Below are 15,644 nucleotides of genomic sequence, written 5' to 3'. Positions count from 1 at the left end.
ATACCATTGCATATTCTAATCAAACTTATTCCAGGGAAAGTCTCTGAAAACCCAAGAGCTGAAAAACTGGGGGACATTCTAAGATTCCAGTTGCACTTTTCATTTGATAAATCACTCATGATAATAAAAATGGGCTTTTATGCTTCTGGATCTGAGGGAAAAATAATACTTCTATACCCTTACTTCTTCTACCCACTGATTATTCTCCTGTTCTTTCAGGATATTGTATGGTTTTTCTGTTTATTCTGTGTCAGGATTTGAAGTAAATGACTAGTAGGGATTCATATTTGGATGTCAAGCACAGGGTTGGTGAGATAGAGATTGTTTACTGCTTAATTAATGGTTTTGGAGAATAAATACCTTGTTAATGTTTGACATATAGCGTAGAAAAAAGGATAAAACAAGTAAGGATATTTCTACAATGATTAACAGAATATAATGGGAATATTTACTTTTTCTCAGTTCTGAAAACACTCCTGTGAAAGCGTTAGCCTGTGAGTAGACAGCACTCAGGCAGGGAAGGATATGGAATGGGTGCTATGAAAGTCCTTTTTACAAATGCCATTGGCTACTCAGGATTTGAAAACATGTGTCCAAGGAACACGGGTGAATGTTTAGGCAGGGATGCAATGATTACACCCACATTCTGTCTGTGGTACTATACGGCAGAGAGTGACAATCATGTATAATTTAAAATGATTGACACCTCTGTTAGTGAAGTAGTGCATGACATATGCAGCGTACATTATGACATTTTGGGTGCATTGGGACCACTTATTTACATGCAGAGGAATGCTTTTTTTAGAGTTAATGTATTCTGCCCTCACCAACCCTCCACCCTCATATGAGACTACCTCAGATAATCTTCTAAGGTGCTTTATGAGAGGCAAGACCTAGGAATCCAAGGTCCTGGGGGAAAAAAGCATTCCACTGAGGTCTGGGATTCATATCTACTTTTCTAAGGTTGCCCAATCGATACTGAAACAAGGTTTTCCATGCCATTAGGCAGTTACCTTCTGCTTTGGGAATGTGATTCCTTTTGCAAACTCTATTTCTTATTCCAAAGAGCATTTAGAATCTGCTTATTCATTTGTAAATACATTTGAATCTGATATAAATAATGTGAATATTAGGAGCTTTGCATGTCACTCAAAAATGTATATTCTATAATATGAGGTTTTGTATTTACTTTTTAAAAATTTGTATCTTTGGTATTAGTGCCCTTTCTTCATTCAGTGGCAAGGGACAGAGGGCCAGGGATAGGAAGAAGGAGACAGTACCAAGTTTTGGATCAGTTACAGGTGAAGACCCTCTGTTTTTCCCCAGTTATTAGTGATTGTAGATAAAGTTACTATTGGGGCTGCCACTGTGGTGCAGCGGATTAGGTCACTGCCTGCAGCACCAGCACTACTTGGGTACTGGTTCGAGTCCTGGATGCTCTATTTCTGATCTAGCTCTCTGCTAATGTTCCTGGGAGGGTGAAGTAGACAGGCATACAGGTTAAAATTAATTAGGTTTCTGAGCTGGAAGACCACGCCTTCGCCACGCCCCTGTGACCTCATGCCCCTACCTGGCCACACCTGGGTGCCCACCGGCCAATCAGGTTAATTAACCACTCCCCTTTGAAAGGGGATTAAAAGCATGGGACAGAGTGTGTTCCGCCTTTCCTCCTTTCTCTTTGCCCAGGTCTCTTGCCAGTTGGGAGCTGGCTGTAGCCCTGTGCCTTCAGGGCGGGTGGCCTTCGGGCCAACCCACCCTATGCCTCCTGGCTTGGATGTTCTTCCACATGGCTGGTTCCTGGTACTCGGTATGAACCCAGATTTACCCCTTTCTCTTAGATAAAGCCCTCACTCTCCTATGCATCTTTCGCACTATATAAAAGCTTAAAATGTACCATGCTGCCTCTTTCATTTATGCCAATATTTAGAATTCTTCTCTAAATATTAGGCAAGAACTCACTTGGGCTTATTAATATGGGGGATTTATTAATAAGCACATGGTGATATCATATGGCACCCTAAATTCCGATAATGCATGTGGCACACTAGATGGGACTTCTGGGGAACTTTAAAGGGGCCACATTCTGATGTAATTTTAAGGGGTCAAATTGGATATCATATGGCGACCCAGATGGGACTTCTGGGGAACTTTAAAGGGCCACATTTTGTATATATTTTAGGGTGCTGAATTCCGATATCAAGGGCAACAGAGGATGGCCCGAGTGTTTGGGCCCCTGTACCCATGTGGGAGACCTGGACGAAGCTCCTAGCTGCTCCCTTCAGCCTGGCACAGCCCCAGCCATTTTGGCCATTTGGGGAGTAAACCAACAGATGGAGGATCTCTCTCTCTCTCTCTCCATCTCTCTCTCTCCCTCTCCCTCTTTCTCTGTAACTCTGCCTTTCAAATAAGTAAATTTAAAAAAAAAATAAAGCTACTGTACATCTGAGGGGTCTTCAGAAAGTTAATACATTTGCATACTAATGTATATATAAACACTAATTTCATTTTACTCATGTGAGTAGCTACAAGTAGAGTTTGAAAGTCATATTTAGTGTAAGTTTAAATTGTAAATTAATTTAAAAAATCCTTTCTGGAATGGTTTTACCCTTTAAGGTGTGATTTGATACAATGAATGTTCAGATAGCACATGGCATTGGAATGTTTTGTTTTTGTTTGTTTTTTATCAGCAATTCAAATGTGTGTTGTTCCTTTGTCACTGTGGTTTTCATTTGCATCTCATCTACTGAAAATATTCAGCACCCATCCATGTACTGAGCTTCCATTCATATATTTTCTTTAGTGAAGTATCTATGGGATCTTTTCCTATGTTTATTGAATTGTTTTTGTGTTATTGTTGAGTTTCATGATATATGTAAATACAGATATGTAGATATTTTGAATAGAATTCTTTTGACAGAGGTATATTTGCATATGCTACCTCTTTATTCTCATTTTCTTAATAGTGTTTTGTGCAAAGCAAATATTTATAATGTGCACAAAGTAAAATTGATCACTTTTTTACTTTATGGGTTGTGGTCTTTTTTTAATTATTATTATTATTATTATTATTAGAAAGAGAAACAAAAGGAAGAAAACAGAGACAGAACTGAGGGGAGCTGGGAGAGCAAGTCAGATTTCTCCAGTGCATGGTAGGAATCCAACGAGTTAAACACTTAATGCTACCTATCATATTCTGCATCAACAGCAAGTAGGTGCCAGGAGCCAGAGCTGGGAATTAAACTCAGACTCTCCAATATGGGATGTAGGCATCCCAACCAACATCTTAACCTCTAGGCCAAATATCCACACTGGGCTGTGTTTTAATTCCATATCTAACAACTTTTAGCTTTAGATTTATGATTCATAGATTACTGTGGCTTTCTTTTATCACTTTTAATGCTTATGCTCCTTACTTTACAATGGAGTTATATGCCAATAAATCCACTGCAAATTGAAAATATGGTAAGTTGAAAATCTGTTTGATTTGTAGCTTGCCCACGTGGTACACTGTATAATATTGGTTTTTGCCCTGGTTCATCTTAGAAGGAGTCTTTATATGAAATGAGCTGCCTTTCTCTTGCAGCTATAAAGATGTTTTACTTTCTCCTCTCTGCATCAACAGATTGAGTATAATGTCTGTAAGTCTCGGATTTTTCGTATTTATCCTACATTGTTTCACCCTTTAAATGTATAAATTAGTGTTTTACATGCAATTTGGGAAATTTTCAATCATTATTTATTTCAAAACTTCAGGTACTTCCATTAGGCATATTTTGGTGTGACTTCTGGTGCTTCAGTTTTATGAGGCACTGCTCTTTTTTTATATTGATTTTATGCTCTACTCTTCATAAAGTGTTATCACTATCTGTTTTCAGATTCACCCATTCTTTTGCTAGTTGAAATCTACTGATCCACGATTTAGGTTTTTAATAGTTTCTTACCTATTTTTAAAATATTTTTAAAACATTAATGGTGGTAATGATTGTATACTTAAAAAAAATTTATATATTTATTTATTTGAAATGCAGAACTACAGAGAGTGAAGGAGAGACACTGAGAGAGATCTTCCATCCACCATTTCACTCTCCAAAGGGTCAAAACAGCCAGGGTTGGGCCAGGCCAAAGCCAGGAGCCAAGAATTCCATCTGGGTTTCCCACGTAGGTGCCAGTGGCCCAAGTGGGCTACCTTCTGCTGTTCTCCCAGGCACATTGGCATGGAGGAGAATCGAAAGGAGAATAGCCAGGGTGCAGCCTAGTGCTCTGATCTAGGATGCCAGCATTGAAAACAGTGGCCTAACTTGCTGTGTCACAACACTGGCCCGTTGACTTCCTTATTGATACACACCTTTGACAAAGAGATGTTGTCATCATAATTTTTTTTGCCTCTCACTCACAGGTTTTATTTCCTTGAAAATATGTATGATGGATGTCCTAAAGTAAGTGTACATTAGCACAACTTCTGGAACTTCTCATAGGCAGTTTCTATTATTTGTTTTTATCATGTGTTAAGTGTTGTGTTTTCCTTTAATTTGTATGTCATGATTTCCTAAGTGTAAATTGGACATTTTAGATTACGGACTATAGTAAAACTGGACACTGATTCTTTGTACAGTTGTTGTTGATTGCTTCTTGTTTCATTGAACAGCTTTGTGGGATGAAATAGTGAAGTGTGTTGCCTGTAGCCTGAAAACTCGGATGTTATGCCTCAGAGGGCAAAGCATTGTGCAGCCACTCTGAGATGACAGTGGTTTTGTAGGGTGCTCTTTCACAATTTCTCCCCCTAATCTTTGTCAATTTATCTGTATCTTTGTGTATCACCATCAACTCTTTGGTTACCAATTGCAGGTGGACTATTTTTTTTAGTTTTAGAAAATGCATTGACTAAAAATTACTCTCCAGAGTTTGATCTAAATAGTTTAGGCATCCTTATATAGATATTTTTTGAGGTCATTAGTTGACAATTGATATGATACCAAGAAGCCTCTCATTATCTATCTCATTATATCATTTTCCAAGGTAAATTCAATAGCTCATTATACCTGGGTGCTTTTACAAAGCTCCCAATGTTACCTCATTTACCACCAAAACCTACATTGTTTTCTGGAGTGTAATTAAGTTTGATCTTTCACACACTGTTACAAATCAAGTCATTTTATGTGGGAAACATGTTTATGTTCTCTTTTGAAAGCTTACCTCCAACACTAGGAAAAATCCTGTTCCTTGGCTGGGATAGGGGCAAGGTCCAGTTTCCCAGTGACATTCCGAACATTCTGGTCAGGTTACTGCATGGTGGCAGTAGATAAAGGATGTTCAAAAATCTCTTGGAAGCAGTACATATACTGATAAAGCTATATGCATGGATTTCACAATTTTGCACCCAAAGGAACTTCTTTTAATTCCACTTTCCTTGACCTTTTTGAAGTACCCTCATATTATGCTTTTCTCTGTTTGCCTTTCCTGGTGTGGGAACTCTAACCAATGATAGAGCCAAAGAAAGCTGATTTGGAATCCTGTATTCTCAGCCTGTCACACTGAAGTAGAACCTTTTATCGTATGCTAGCAGGTTGTATGTAGGAACAGTGCCCCTGACCTCTCACTAATACATAACTTATTTTTAGCACCAGCATCACAAACCTAAGGGCGGGATAAAATTTAAAAAAGTAAGCAATTTGATACTCCCCCAAAAAACAGGAGCTATTGGCTGCCAGCTAGTGGGGACAAGGAACCCCATAGTATGGGCCACATATTTCTCAATCTGATAATTCCATTTTTTATATTCACCCACCACACATTAATACTATATTCCTAGTTTTGGTGTACCGTTATCATGTTTTTCAGGTAAATACAGAAAGTTGACAACATGTTTCTCATTGTAAGAATGTGAAAGCATTCTTAAAATATCTTGTTCTAGAAGAAGAGTCAGAAAACACAGGAGCAAAAGGGAACATAACAACTTCCCTGGATGCCAATAATATGTTCTGTCTTGTTGATCACTCAACAAGTGAATGGGCTTTTTTCACTCCTGGGTCAGAAAAGGAAAACATGTTTATCCTATTCACATCCAAACAACCTCTGGTTATTTTCCCATTTTTTTACTTCAGGAGTCCTATGAGTTTAATCTGCTGCTCATTCTGTGATTTAAAAATTGACATGTGTAACTCATATAAAGGGACTCAAATATTTGGGTGACAGGTTGGTGATGTGGAGGGTATTTACTACTTAATTATTAGATCTGGGTAAGGAAATTCATGCTGTATAACAATGAGAAATGAAACAGGATGAGTCATTCATTGATATTTCTTATATAAGCAAGGCGACCTAAAAGGCTTAATGATGCTCAGATTCTATAACTTTCACATGCAATCTCTAACATGTGATTGGACAATACTTAGGGAGGAATAGATGAGGAATACTGGGGTATGTGTTGTATAAGTTCTTTGATCTTTGAACCAATGATGATGGCCACTCACAGGCTGAAGACATCAAGTGGTTGTCTAAAATGTATATGAGTTTGTGTTTAGGCAGGACTGCCATCCACAGACATGCTGCGTGCAGTGCCCTACTCAAGACAGTGGCAATCATGTGTAATTAAATGTGATTGACACGTCTGTGAGTAGAGTAATGCATGAAATGTACAACATATGTGATGTGACAGTGGGGGCACTGGGTGGGGGTTAGTTGGGTACAAAGAAGTGCTTTTGCAGGCACTATATTCACACACGCCTCTCCTACTTGACAGACTATCTCAGGATCTTGTGTGAATTGTCAAGAGCAGATTCTGGGTACCGAAGGCCCTGGGAAAAAGCGTATTATTGAGCTTTTTTTTTCCTCCTGGGATTCATATCCATTTTTCCAAGGTTTCCTGACCCTCATGGGAACAAGATTCTCAGTATTTTTTACTCTGCCTTCAGACTATTATTCCGCTTATCAAACCTATTTCTTTCCTAATGCTCCAATCAGTTGTCCAGTCCTCATGTATCAGCTGCTCTCACCATTTTCAAGCCTTCTCTTTGGCTTTGTCAAATCCCCTTCTGCTTCTCAGATCTCTAACTTGCTGATGAGGTCTTCTCTCTCCTTGGATTTGAACACTCCTTTCTTCATTGGATGAAGAGGTGATCATTCCTGTGAAAATATATTTGAATTCTTTATTAGCCAGCAATTTGTAAGAAGTTGTGCATAGCATATGGACATTTGTAATCACTGATGTTTTTAATTTATGTTTTGTTTTACTATTACTTTTTAATAAAAATTATATCTATTCCATTTTGCTTTTACTTTCCTAGTGGTGTCCCTACCTAACAACTTGACGAGAGAGTGAGAGAGACAGAAAAAATGCAAGAAAAGGAGATAGAACAAGGATTAATTGCTTTGTTCTTTTTATTACCAAGCAGGAACAAATCCAAGAGTTGGGCAATCTTTTTGCTTTGTTTTGAAGTTGCTGGAAATTGTGAATAAAGCTGCTATGTACAGTTGTCTGCATATATGCAAATAAACAGAAATTTCATTTCACCTATGTAACTAACTAGCAGGAAAATTGGTGTGATTTATTGCAAGTGTAATTGTAAATTTAGAGATGTAAAAGCCCTTTATCAGAACAGCCTTAAAATTTTTGATGCCATGCTCTTATTTTTTAATTTTCAAGTTTTTTTTTTGTATCTTCTGTTTACAGATCTTTTGACATAAAAATGATTTGCAAATATTTTCTTTCAATGGCTACCTATTTTCAATATTTTTAAACTTTTATTTCAACTGATATATAACTGTACATATTTATGGAGTACATATCTATCCCCTCAAACATTTACCATTTCATTATGGAGCTTGTCACACGGGCAGAAAAGCAGGTCCAAGTGAACTGCGCTTGCACCAGGGATCTTCAGCTCTCATCAGAGGACACCCAGATGTCTGTGTTTTGCTACCGACTTCTCCTTGAGATCAGGCCATTGGGTGTGATGGAATTAGATAGGAGAAAAGGTTGCAATTTTTGAACATACACATAAATGAAGTCAGCCCTATGTAACCTCGGATTCTGCATCCATAGATGCAACCAATTGAAAATTGAAAAAGTTTGAAATAAATCACGTCTATATTGAACATATATAGGCATTTTGTCATACTCTCTGAATAGCACAGTTCAACAAATATTTGCACAGCAGTTATAAGTAATCTATAATCTACATATGACTTAAAGTATACAGGAGGATGTATATACATTATATAAAATGCTACTACACTTACTATAAAGGTTTTGAGCATCTGTAGATTTGAGTACACACTGGGGAGTTTTGGAACAAATCTCCTGCAAGATACTGAAGAATGAATGTACTTAAATTATGTTGGTTTACTTCACTGGATATCTTTGACCAGACCCGTATTTGAAGTTGAGATTTGTTCCCATTTGTCCATGGTTACATTTTTATGTAGGTTAAAACTGGAATAGCATCTTAGTTGTTGCCTAACATTTAGGCAATAGCGTTTTTGAGTCTCAACAAATAAGAAATGATCCTTTTTTTTCTGGCTTGCTAGATAGAATGGCCTACCTTCAACATTGCCTCTTTTCCTTTTATATTGTGTGGTAGTAGCTATAAATATATTACTAAAACCACCATAATATCAATACTTATGTATATGACAGTGAGTAAAAACACATCCACAGTTTTTTATAGTTTCATGTTTTTTGGTAAATGTCCATTCATTTTCCTGATTAGTTAGATGAATATGTAAAGAAGAGTTGAATGAGTGAGTTATAGAAACTAATATCAAATTTTTTGTGTACCAACTCTCTCAGCCATGCAGTGACTATAGATATTGGATAAATTTCCTTTCTACTCTGTTTTATCTGTCAATATTTCTATTGAGAATAAAATATAAGAGACTATGACCATAAACAGGGTCATTTTTTTAGATTAGTGACAGCTAGATAGAATCCTGAATTCTGGAGGACTTGAGGAAGCCCAGTTCTTGTCCCTGATCTCCTACAGTCTCCCCTCAGGGAGAAACTTGGAGAGGCATGTATTTCTCCCGATTTCCCAACTTCTCTACCCACAGGTTTTTAATAACTGTGTTTTTATGTTCTTAAAGCAGAATGATTTTTGGTCTTGGAATCTGTTTACCTACTCTACTGCACGTTATCTGAGGTTGCTCAGGTCAGAGAAACGCAAGCACGAGGAGGCCTGGGGCTCAGAATGGAAATTTTGGAACGCAGTTTTTCTACAACCAGATCTCTGAGAAAAAGCTGAGAATCCAGAGGGGAGAGGAGGAACATGACATCTCAGACCTAAACCTGTTTTCCCTTTTGGAAATTGATCTAGGTAAGTTTTATATTTTGATTTCGCCCTAGGGAAGAAGAAGCCAAAGGGACTTCTGTCCTTTACCTGTTGGCAACCTCTGCTTTCGCTACCTTGACATCCCTGCATGTTTTATGTATTACTTTTGTGGTTTTGTCACAAAGGTAGGGGATTGTAAACAGAGATGCATTAATTTTCACTTACTCTATAAACATTTGCTCTAACAGTAGCAGCTTAAGACCATTCACATTTATGATTCCATAGTCTCCCTGAGTCAGGAGTCTTTACATTGCTTAGCTGACTCCTTGGCTCAAGGACTCACAAGGTTAAAATCAAAGTCTCAGTTGGGGTTGTAATTTCATCTCACACTTGAGGACCTCTTCCCAAATTGTGAAAATTTAGTTCCTTGCAAGTAAAATACTAAGGTTTTTGGTTCCTACAGACCACCTGCCATTATTTGTCATGTGGCCCTGTGTACACATGGAAATTTACTTTTTCAAAGATGCTGTCATATCTGGCCTTTGTATCCTCTTTTAAAGAGCTCACCTGATTAGGTCAGGTTCACCCAGGGTAATCTGCCTTTGGGTTCAGTCAAATTCTATCAGTTAGTACCCTTAATTACATCTGTAACACCCTTTGGCTATAAAATACAACATAATAATGGGAGTAATATCCAATAAAATTCACAAATCCTGCGGACACTGAAGAGGAGGCTATTCTGTAGGATATGTTTATGAGGACTTATCTTCAAGACCATTTTGTAATTATGCCTTTCCCAAAAGGGCTTGGAAGTTTGAAGTGGAATTTTGGGATGGAAAAGGATATGGTGAGTGCATTCAACTTTGGAGTAAAGCACATAATATACTATCACTTTTGTACAACTTCACAATTTTTAGTTTGTAAATTTGAAGCTATTCTAAGATAAAAGGTTAAAAACAAAAACAACAAAAATGAAAAAGACTATAATGTGGCTAGTATACAATTTGCATGCAGTGAATAATACTATTATTTCTAGGTTTTGATACTATCAATTTTAGTAATTCTAACACTGCTCTATTAAGACAGGTATGGGCATGTACATGTATGTATGTATGTATATATATAACATATAAGGAGATATGAAAAATGCTTACTCATGGAAAGATTATGAATGCAAAATTATTTGTATAATAATATTTATATGAAATGTATAATGAGGATATAAATAGCATCTTGTTTATTTTAGTCTTTCAAGGTATTTTCCTAACAATAATAATATATAATACTAGAAATTAGTAAAATAACATATATTCTCTTTGCTTTTTAAAATTATATGTGCAATGACTTAAGAAAATAAATGATTTTAAAATGGCATGCCTAATGCAATAGCATCACAAATTAAAAGTGAGGTAAAGAGCTGTTGAAACATGAAAAAAATACCATTTTTAATGACTGGAAATTCAACAGCCTAAATAGATGAGTTTATATCTTATCTGACTGAGGGAAGAAAGAAGAAAGAATTATTCTCGCAGCCTGAAAACCTGTGGGAATGCTTATGCAGGAAGAGATGACGGGGGAGGGCAATAGAGATGTATTTTCCACGTAACTGTATAATCCATAGGCTGGAAGCATCAGGCAACTGTGTATAATTAATGTGATTGGGGAGCATGTGCGAAGGGCTGCCACGTTTTGCTTTATTTTGTGCAGTGCTCCACTCCAAAGGGCGCCATTCAGGTACACCAAATTATGATTGGCACTTTTTTGAGTGTGGTAATTCACAACATGTACAACTACATATGTCAGCCCCAGAGAAAGGCGATGTGAACACAGATGTAGTCAATTTGGTCAAATCACCATCCTCAGAAAAGACTCTTAAGTACCTCTGTAGAGACCAGATCTAGGATTTGTGGTCTCCAGGGCAAAATTTCCCATCCAGGTTCTTCAAGGATTGACATACCGTTGGCTAAAAAGGGCCTGAGCGTCTTGGAACAATATGTGAGTTGGACCCATCTCTTTTCCTCTTTCTTGCTCTTTCCCTCTCAGGAACTAAGGTTACTGTTCTTCCTAGGAACAGATCTCTCCCTTCTACAATATCTGCTCTCGTGTTATTATATCAGCAGCAGCCCTTTAGCACCCAGAACTTTGCATTAGGTTAGACTTTTTGACCATCCTAACTACTCTTTGTGTTTTGTGTGAAAACTAAAGATTTGCTGATGTGAAGAGAAGTTTCACTTTTCAGTCCTTTGGAACTGCAAATGTAGTAGAGACTTTTCTCTTTCTCCTTAATGCGGCCTATCTTAACTCATTTCCCACAAAAGATACTAGGAGAGAAGGGAAAAGATTGCAAACAACACAATTCTGGAGACTGTTTCAATAGCACAGCAGTTTGTGGGAAGCACTCTGAGTATTACACATTTTTATGTCGGGATATTGGGTATGTCCTGATGACCCCCACCTTGAAATCACAACCAGGCTTTGAATTAGCAACTGAAACATGTCAATTGTGCTGCTTGTTTCTAAACAGCCACTGTCTCACTTAACGTAGCCCTCTCAACAAATGATAACTATAAGAAATGTTGAAAAAAGTGAGGGCTTGGAAGGTAGAAAGAAATATTCATAGGCTCCAAGCCCATCTGCTCTCATAGAAGTGATTCCAAGCAAGATGAATCTGTGTCTTCTCCAGGAATAATGGAGAAATTGGGATTTCTGCTTTGTGAATCCTGGCAGCCAGTAATTATCTGCCTTTCTTGCTCAACTTTCCTGCGTGCTTGCTTATCTTCCTTCTTCTGTGGTTTCGGGATTAAGTCATAGAATTCTAAACAAGGGACTGGAAGATTAAAGGCACAGGGCGGTGTGCTGGTTGTGTGGGAGGAACTTTAACATCACTGGAAAGGAAACCATTTTTAATACACCATTCCTAACAACTTGAAAATCAACAGGAAAATAATTACGATGTTATTTCTTATCCAAGAAGGAGAAAAAAGGAGAAGATTCTTATTTCTCAGGCCTAAAACCCAGGACATTAAATGTGGAACCACTTAGGGACAGTCACTCACAGGAAGGCTAGAGCAGGGCAGTGGAGGGGGAATCACGAACAGAAACTTCTGTGTTGGGTGGAAACTGCACGGGTGCAGATGCGCAGGGTCACCACCTCCACTTGAATGTAGTGCCCTACTCCAGAGGGTGTCACTCACATTGCCTAAAGCATGATTGTCACCTTTTTGAGTAGAGCAATACATAGCATTTACGTTCTGTGTGATGGCCACGAATATAAAGTTGTATAACCTGGTATGCACAGAGCTGTGCTCCCTTGAGTCACAGCACTGCCCTCTCGTTGCTGGGCTACCACAAGTAATTCTCAAAAGTATGTGTTGAGTGGCAAGACCTACAAACTGGGGGCTCGCAAAAAAAAAAAAATCACCTATGTAAGTTTTCCAGGTACTCATGTATACCTGTCAAAAGGAGGCATGCTCGCGTAAGTAAGAAAATTTGTATAGTGAACCAGGCTTCTATTTGTGTATTCAAAGCTAATACTGTTGAAGACCTAAGTACTCTTTTTGCTCCCCCAAAACTTTTAACCTGATATTTCAAGCAACATTCCTTATAGTCCCCAAGTCTTTGCCTTTGGTACGCCTCAATTTCCCTTGCCTCAGAAATTCCCCTCTGCACCCACAGTCTACTTGCTCTCTTGGGTTTGAAGGTAAGTCTTTCCTGAAGGGCTTGGTTCTTCTTTCATTTTGGAAAACTCTATTTCTCCTAAATATTTTCCCCTTAAAAATATATAAATATACACGTGCATTTTAAATAATTTTATATATATACATATATGTTTGTGTATATATCCTTTTTGAACCCTGTGACCATCTTGTTTAAGAAGATGCCTAGAATGTTTGTTTGCTTGTGTTCCTTTCACTGTAATGTTTTATTTTTTAGTTATATAAAGGGTTGAAGGAAGAAGAAAGTACTTACTTCGTATTTCTTCAGAATGATAATATGTTCCTTTGTTTCTTTCTTTGTTCTTTCTTTAAATCATTTTTCTTAATCCAAGATCTCCACAATGGAAAGTCTGCAGAATTGGAGCAATGACTGGGAAGCATGTTATATATACAACAGCGCCGGGAAATGAAGGTAGAATTGTGGGGCAGTCATCCTCGTACTTCTTCCCATATGAACATCCACAAAGTGTGTTGACTGGGTAAGGAGTAGTTTGTGGAATTTTGCAATTATCTCAAATCATTTATGCCTCTCACCCTATTCCAAATCTTGAAGGATGGGAGGGAGAATTTAGATTCTGATTAGGAACAAGGAGATTCTACTTTATTCCTAAAATTACTACGTGATTACCAGCTTACAACCAGTATCTAATGCTCATGTTCTCTGTTCTCCTGTTTCATGAGCTCTAACAGTTTCTCTGGGCAGGAAGTCTCACAACCCTAGCCAGATGTAAGTCAGGCAATGAGAGCAACGCAATTGCCAATTCTTGTCAGAGTTAATCGTGTCCTTATTTTTTTTTTATTTGATAGAGTTAGACACTGAGAGAGACAGACAGAGAGAAAGGTCTTCCTTCTGTTGGTTCACTCCCCAAATGGCCGCCACGGCCAGCGCGCTGCACCGATCCAAAGCCAGGAGCCAGGTGCTTCCTCCTGGTCTCCCATGGGGTGCAGGGCCCAAGCACTTGGGCCATCCTCCACTGCATTCCCGGGCCACAGCAGAGAGCTGGCCTGGAAGAGGAGCAACCGGGACAGAACCCGGCGCCCATATGGGATGTGGGTGCTGCAGGCGGAGGATTAACATAGTGAGCTACAATGCTGGCCCCCTCGTGTATTTATTTTTGAGAAATTGTGAGAAAACGTTTATGTGTCAGTGTTTAGTGTTTATGTGTTAGAGTTCATAAGTTAGTTCAGTTGATTGGTTCATGTGTGTCTTGTGTTTGTATTTTGTTTGAGCTTCACATCTTTTTTGTTTAATAATAGTGTTTAATTGGACTCTCATACTTGTTTTTCATTTTGCATATTTTTTGTTTTATGTGATTATTTTGTTCAAAGTCCTGCCTTTGTTTGCAGTTTCTATTTTTATTTTTTGCTTTTTAAAATTTATTTATTTAATTTACTCAGAAGGCAGAGGGTCAGAGACAGAGTCAGAAATACAGTATGAGATCTCCTATTGTTGCACGCAGTGGCTGAGGCCAGACCAAGAGGAAGCCAGGAGCTAGGAACTCAATCTTGTTCTTCCCCATGGTTGACAGGGGCCCAGCCATTTCAACCATTACCAGCTACCTCCCAGGGTATGCATCAGCAGGAAGATGCAACTGCTTCGTACATTCTGATGTGGGATACAGGCGCCCCAAGCAGCATCTTATCTGCTGTGCCAAATGCCCCAGCCTGTCTTTTGCTTTCTGAGTTAGTGCTTTTAGTTTCTTTCTCAGTATGCGTGACACTCTTGTTTGTTATTGTTTGGTGACCTTTTATTTAGTTAGTTAGTTACAATTTTAGTTTGTGATTTAATGAATGTTTTATTCTTGATTTGGGTGAAGTGTTTTTTAATTACTTGGTTTTCGTTCAAGTATGAGTGTTTTTTTTTTTTTGTTTGGTTTTGATTTATATATTTGGTTTGGGTTGTATTAAGAATTGCCTGGGAGTTTTATTTTTGGTTTTGCAAATGTGTGTATATGTATGTGTGTTTCTTTCCTCCTGATTTGCTACTTTTTTTCGTTCCATATCATTTTTCTGTTTGTTTTTAAGCTTTACTTTTGTATGTGTATATGTGAATGAATATGAGTATGCATGCATGTGTTTCTATAAAACACATAAAACAATAAAATATACATAAAACTGTGAGTTTTATTTTTAAATGGTGTTTGGGTTCTTTTTTTTTTGATCAATGAATATGAATTTGTGAATGAGTTCAAACTAATCACTTTGATGATTAGTATAAATTTATTAGCTAGCCAATTTTTTGATCGAATTTATTTTTTTTCAAGACTCACAACAAAATTTTTTATTAAAGTTTTGTTTTCTCTTCTTGTCATCTGAAATCTCAATTTTTAAAATTTTCTTTGGGCTCCCTGAATCAGCCTTACTGCTCACTCTTCTTTTGTCTTTGACATATATTCATTTATTAAATGAAATATTTATGTGATATAGTATTATAATTTTGTAAATAAATACAACGTATAATGATCAATATGTAGTGAGTAAATAAAGGTAATTAACACTCCCATCTCTTCAAATATCATTTGTATGTGATAGGAACTTTCAAATTCTTCCTTTCTAGTTACTTTGAAATATACAATGAATTATCATAGATTATCATGGACTATAGTTACACTACTATTCTACACATTACTAGAATTAATTTCCCCATGTCACTATATTTTTG

General features: G+C 37.5%; 3 non-coding genes across 3 annotated transcripts; all 3 read left to right on the top strand.

Annotated features, from left to right (window-relative positions):
• The first annotated feature begins 6,560 nt into the window (after positions 1-6,560).
• MIR509B (microRNA mir-509b) lies at positions 6,561-6,618 on the top strand. The gene is given in 1 exon segment (NR_162676.1): positions 6,561-6,618. It is a non-coding gene; the product is annotated as a microRNA mir-509b (primary transcript).
• A 4,360-nt stretch (positions 6,619-10,978) lies between these two features.
• On the top strand, positions 10,979-11,036 carry MIR507 (microRNA mir-507). Its single transcript, NR_162672.1, has one exon. It is a non-coding gene; the product is annotated as a microRNA mir-507 (primary transcript).
• A 1,402-nt stretch (positions 11,037-12,438) lies between these two features.
• Positions 12,439-12,496, top strand: MIR508 (microRNA mir-508). Its single transcript, NR_162673.1, has one exon. It is a non-coding gene; the product is annotated as a microRNA mir-508 (primary transcript).
• Positions 12,497-15,644: the final 3,148 nt, after the last annotated feature.

This window comes from Oryctolagus cuniculus, chromosome X (assembly GCF_964237555.1).
Source record: "Oryctolagus cuniculus chromosome X, mOryCun1.1, whole genome shotgun sequence".
NCBI lineage: Eukaryota > Metazoa > Chordata > Mammalia > Lagomorpha > Leporidae > Oryctolagus > Oryctolagus cuniculus.
Note: the sequence above shows the minus strand (reverse complement) of the source record. Positions and strands in the feature narration are given on the sequence as shown.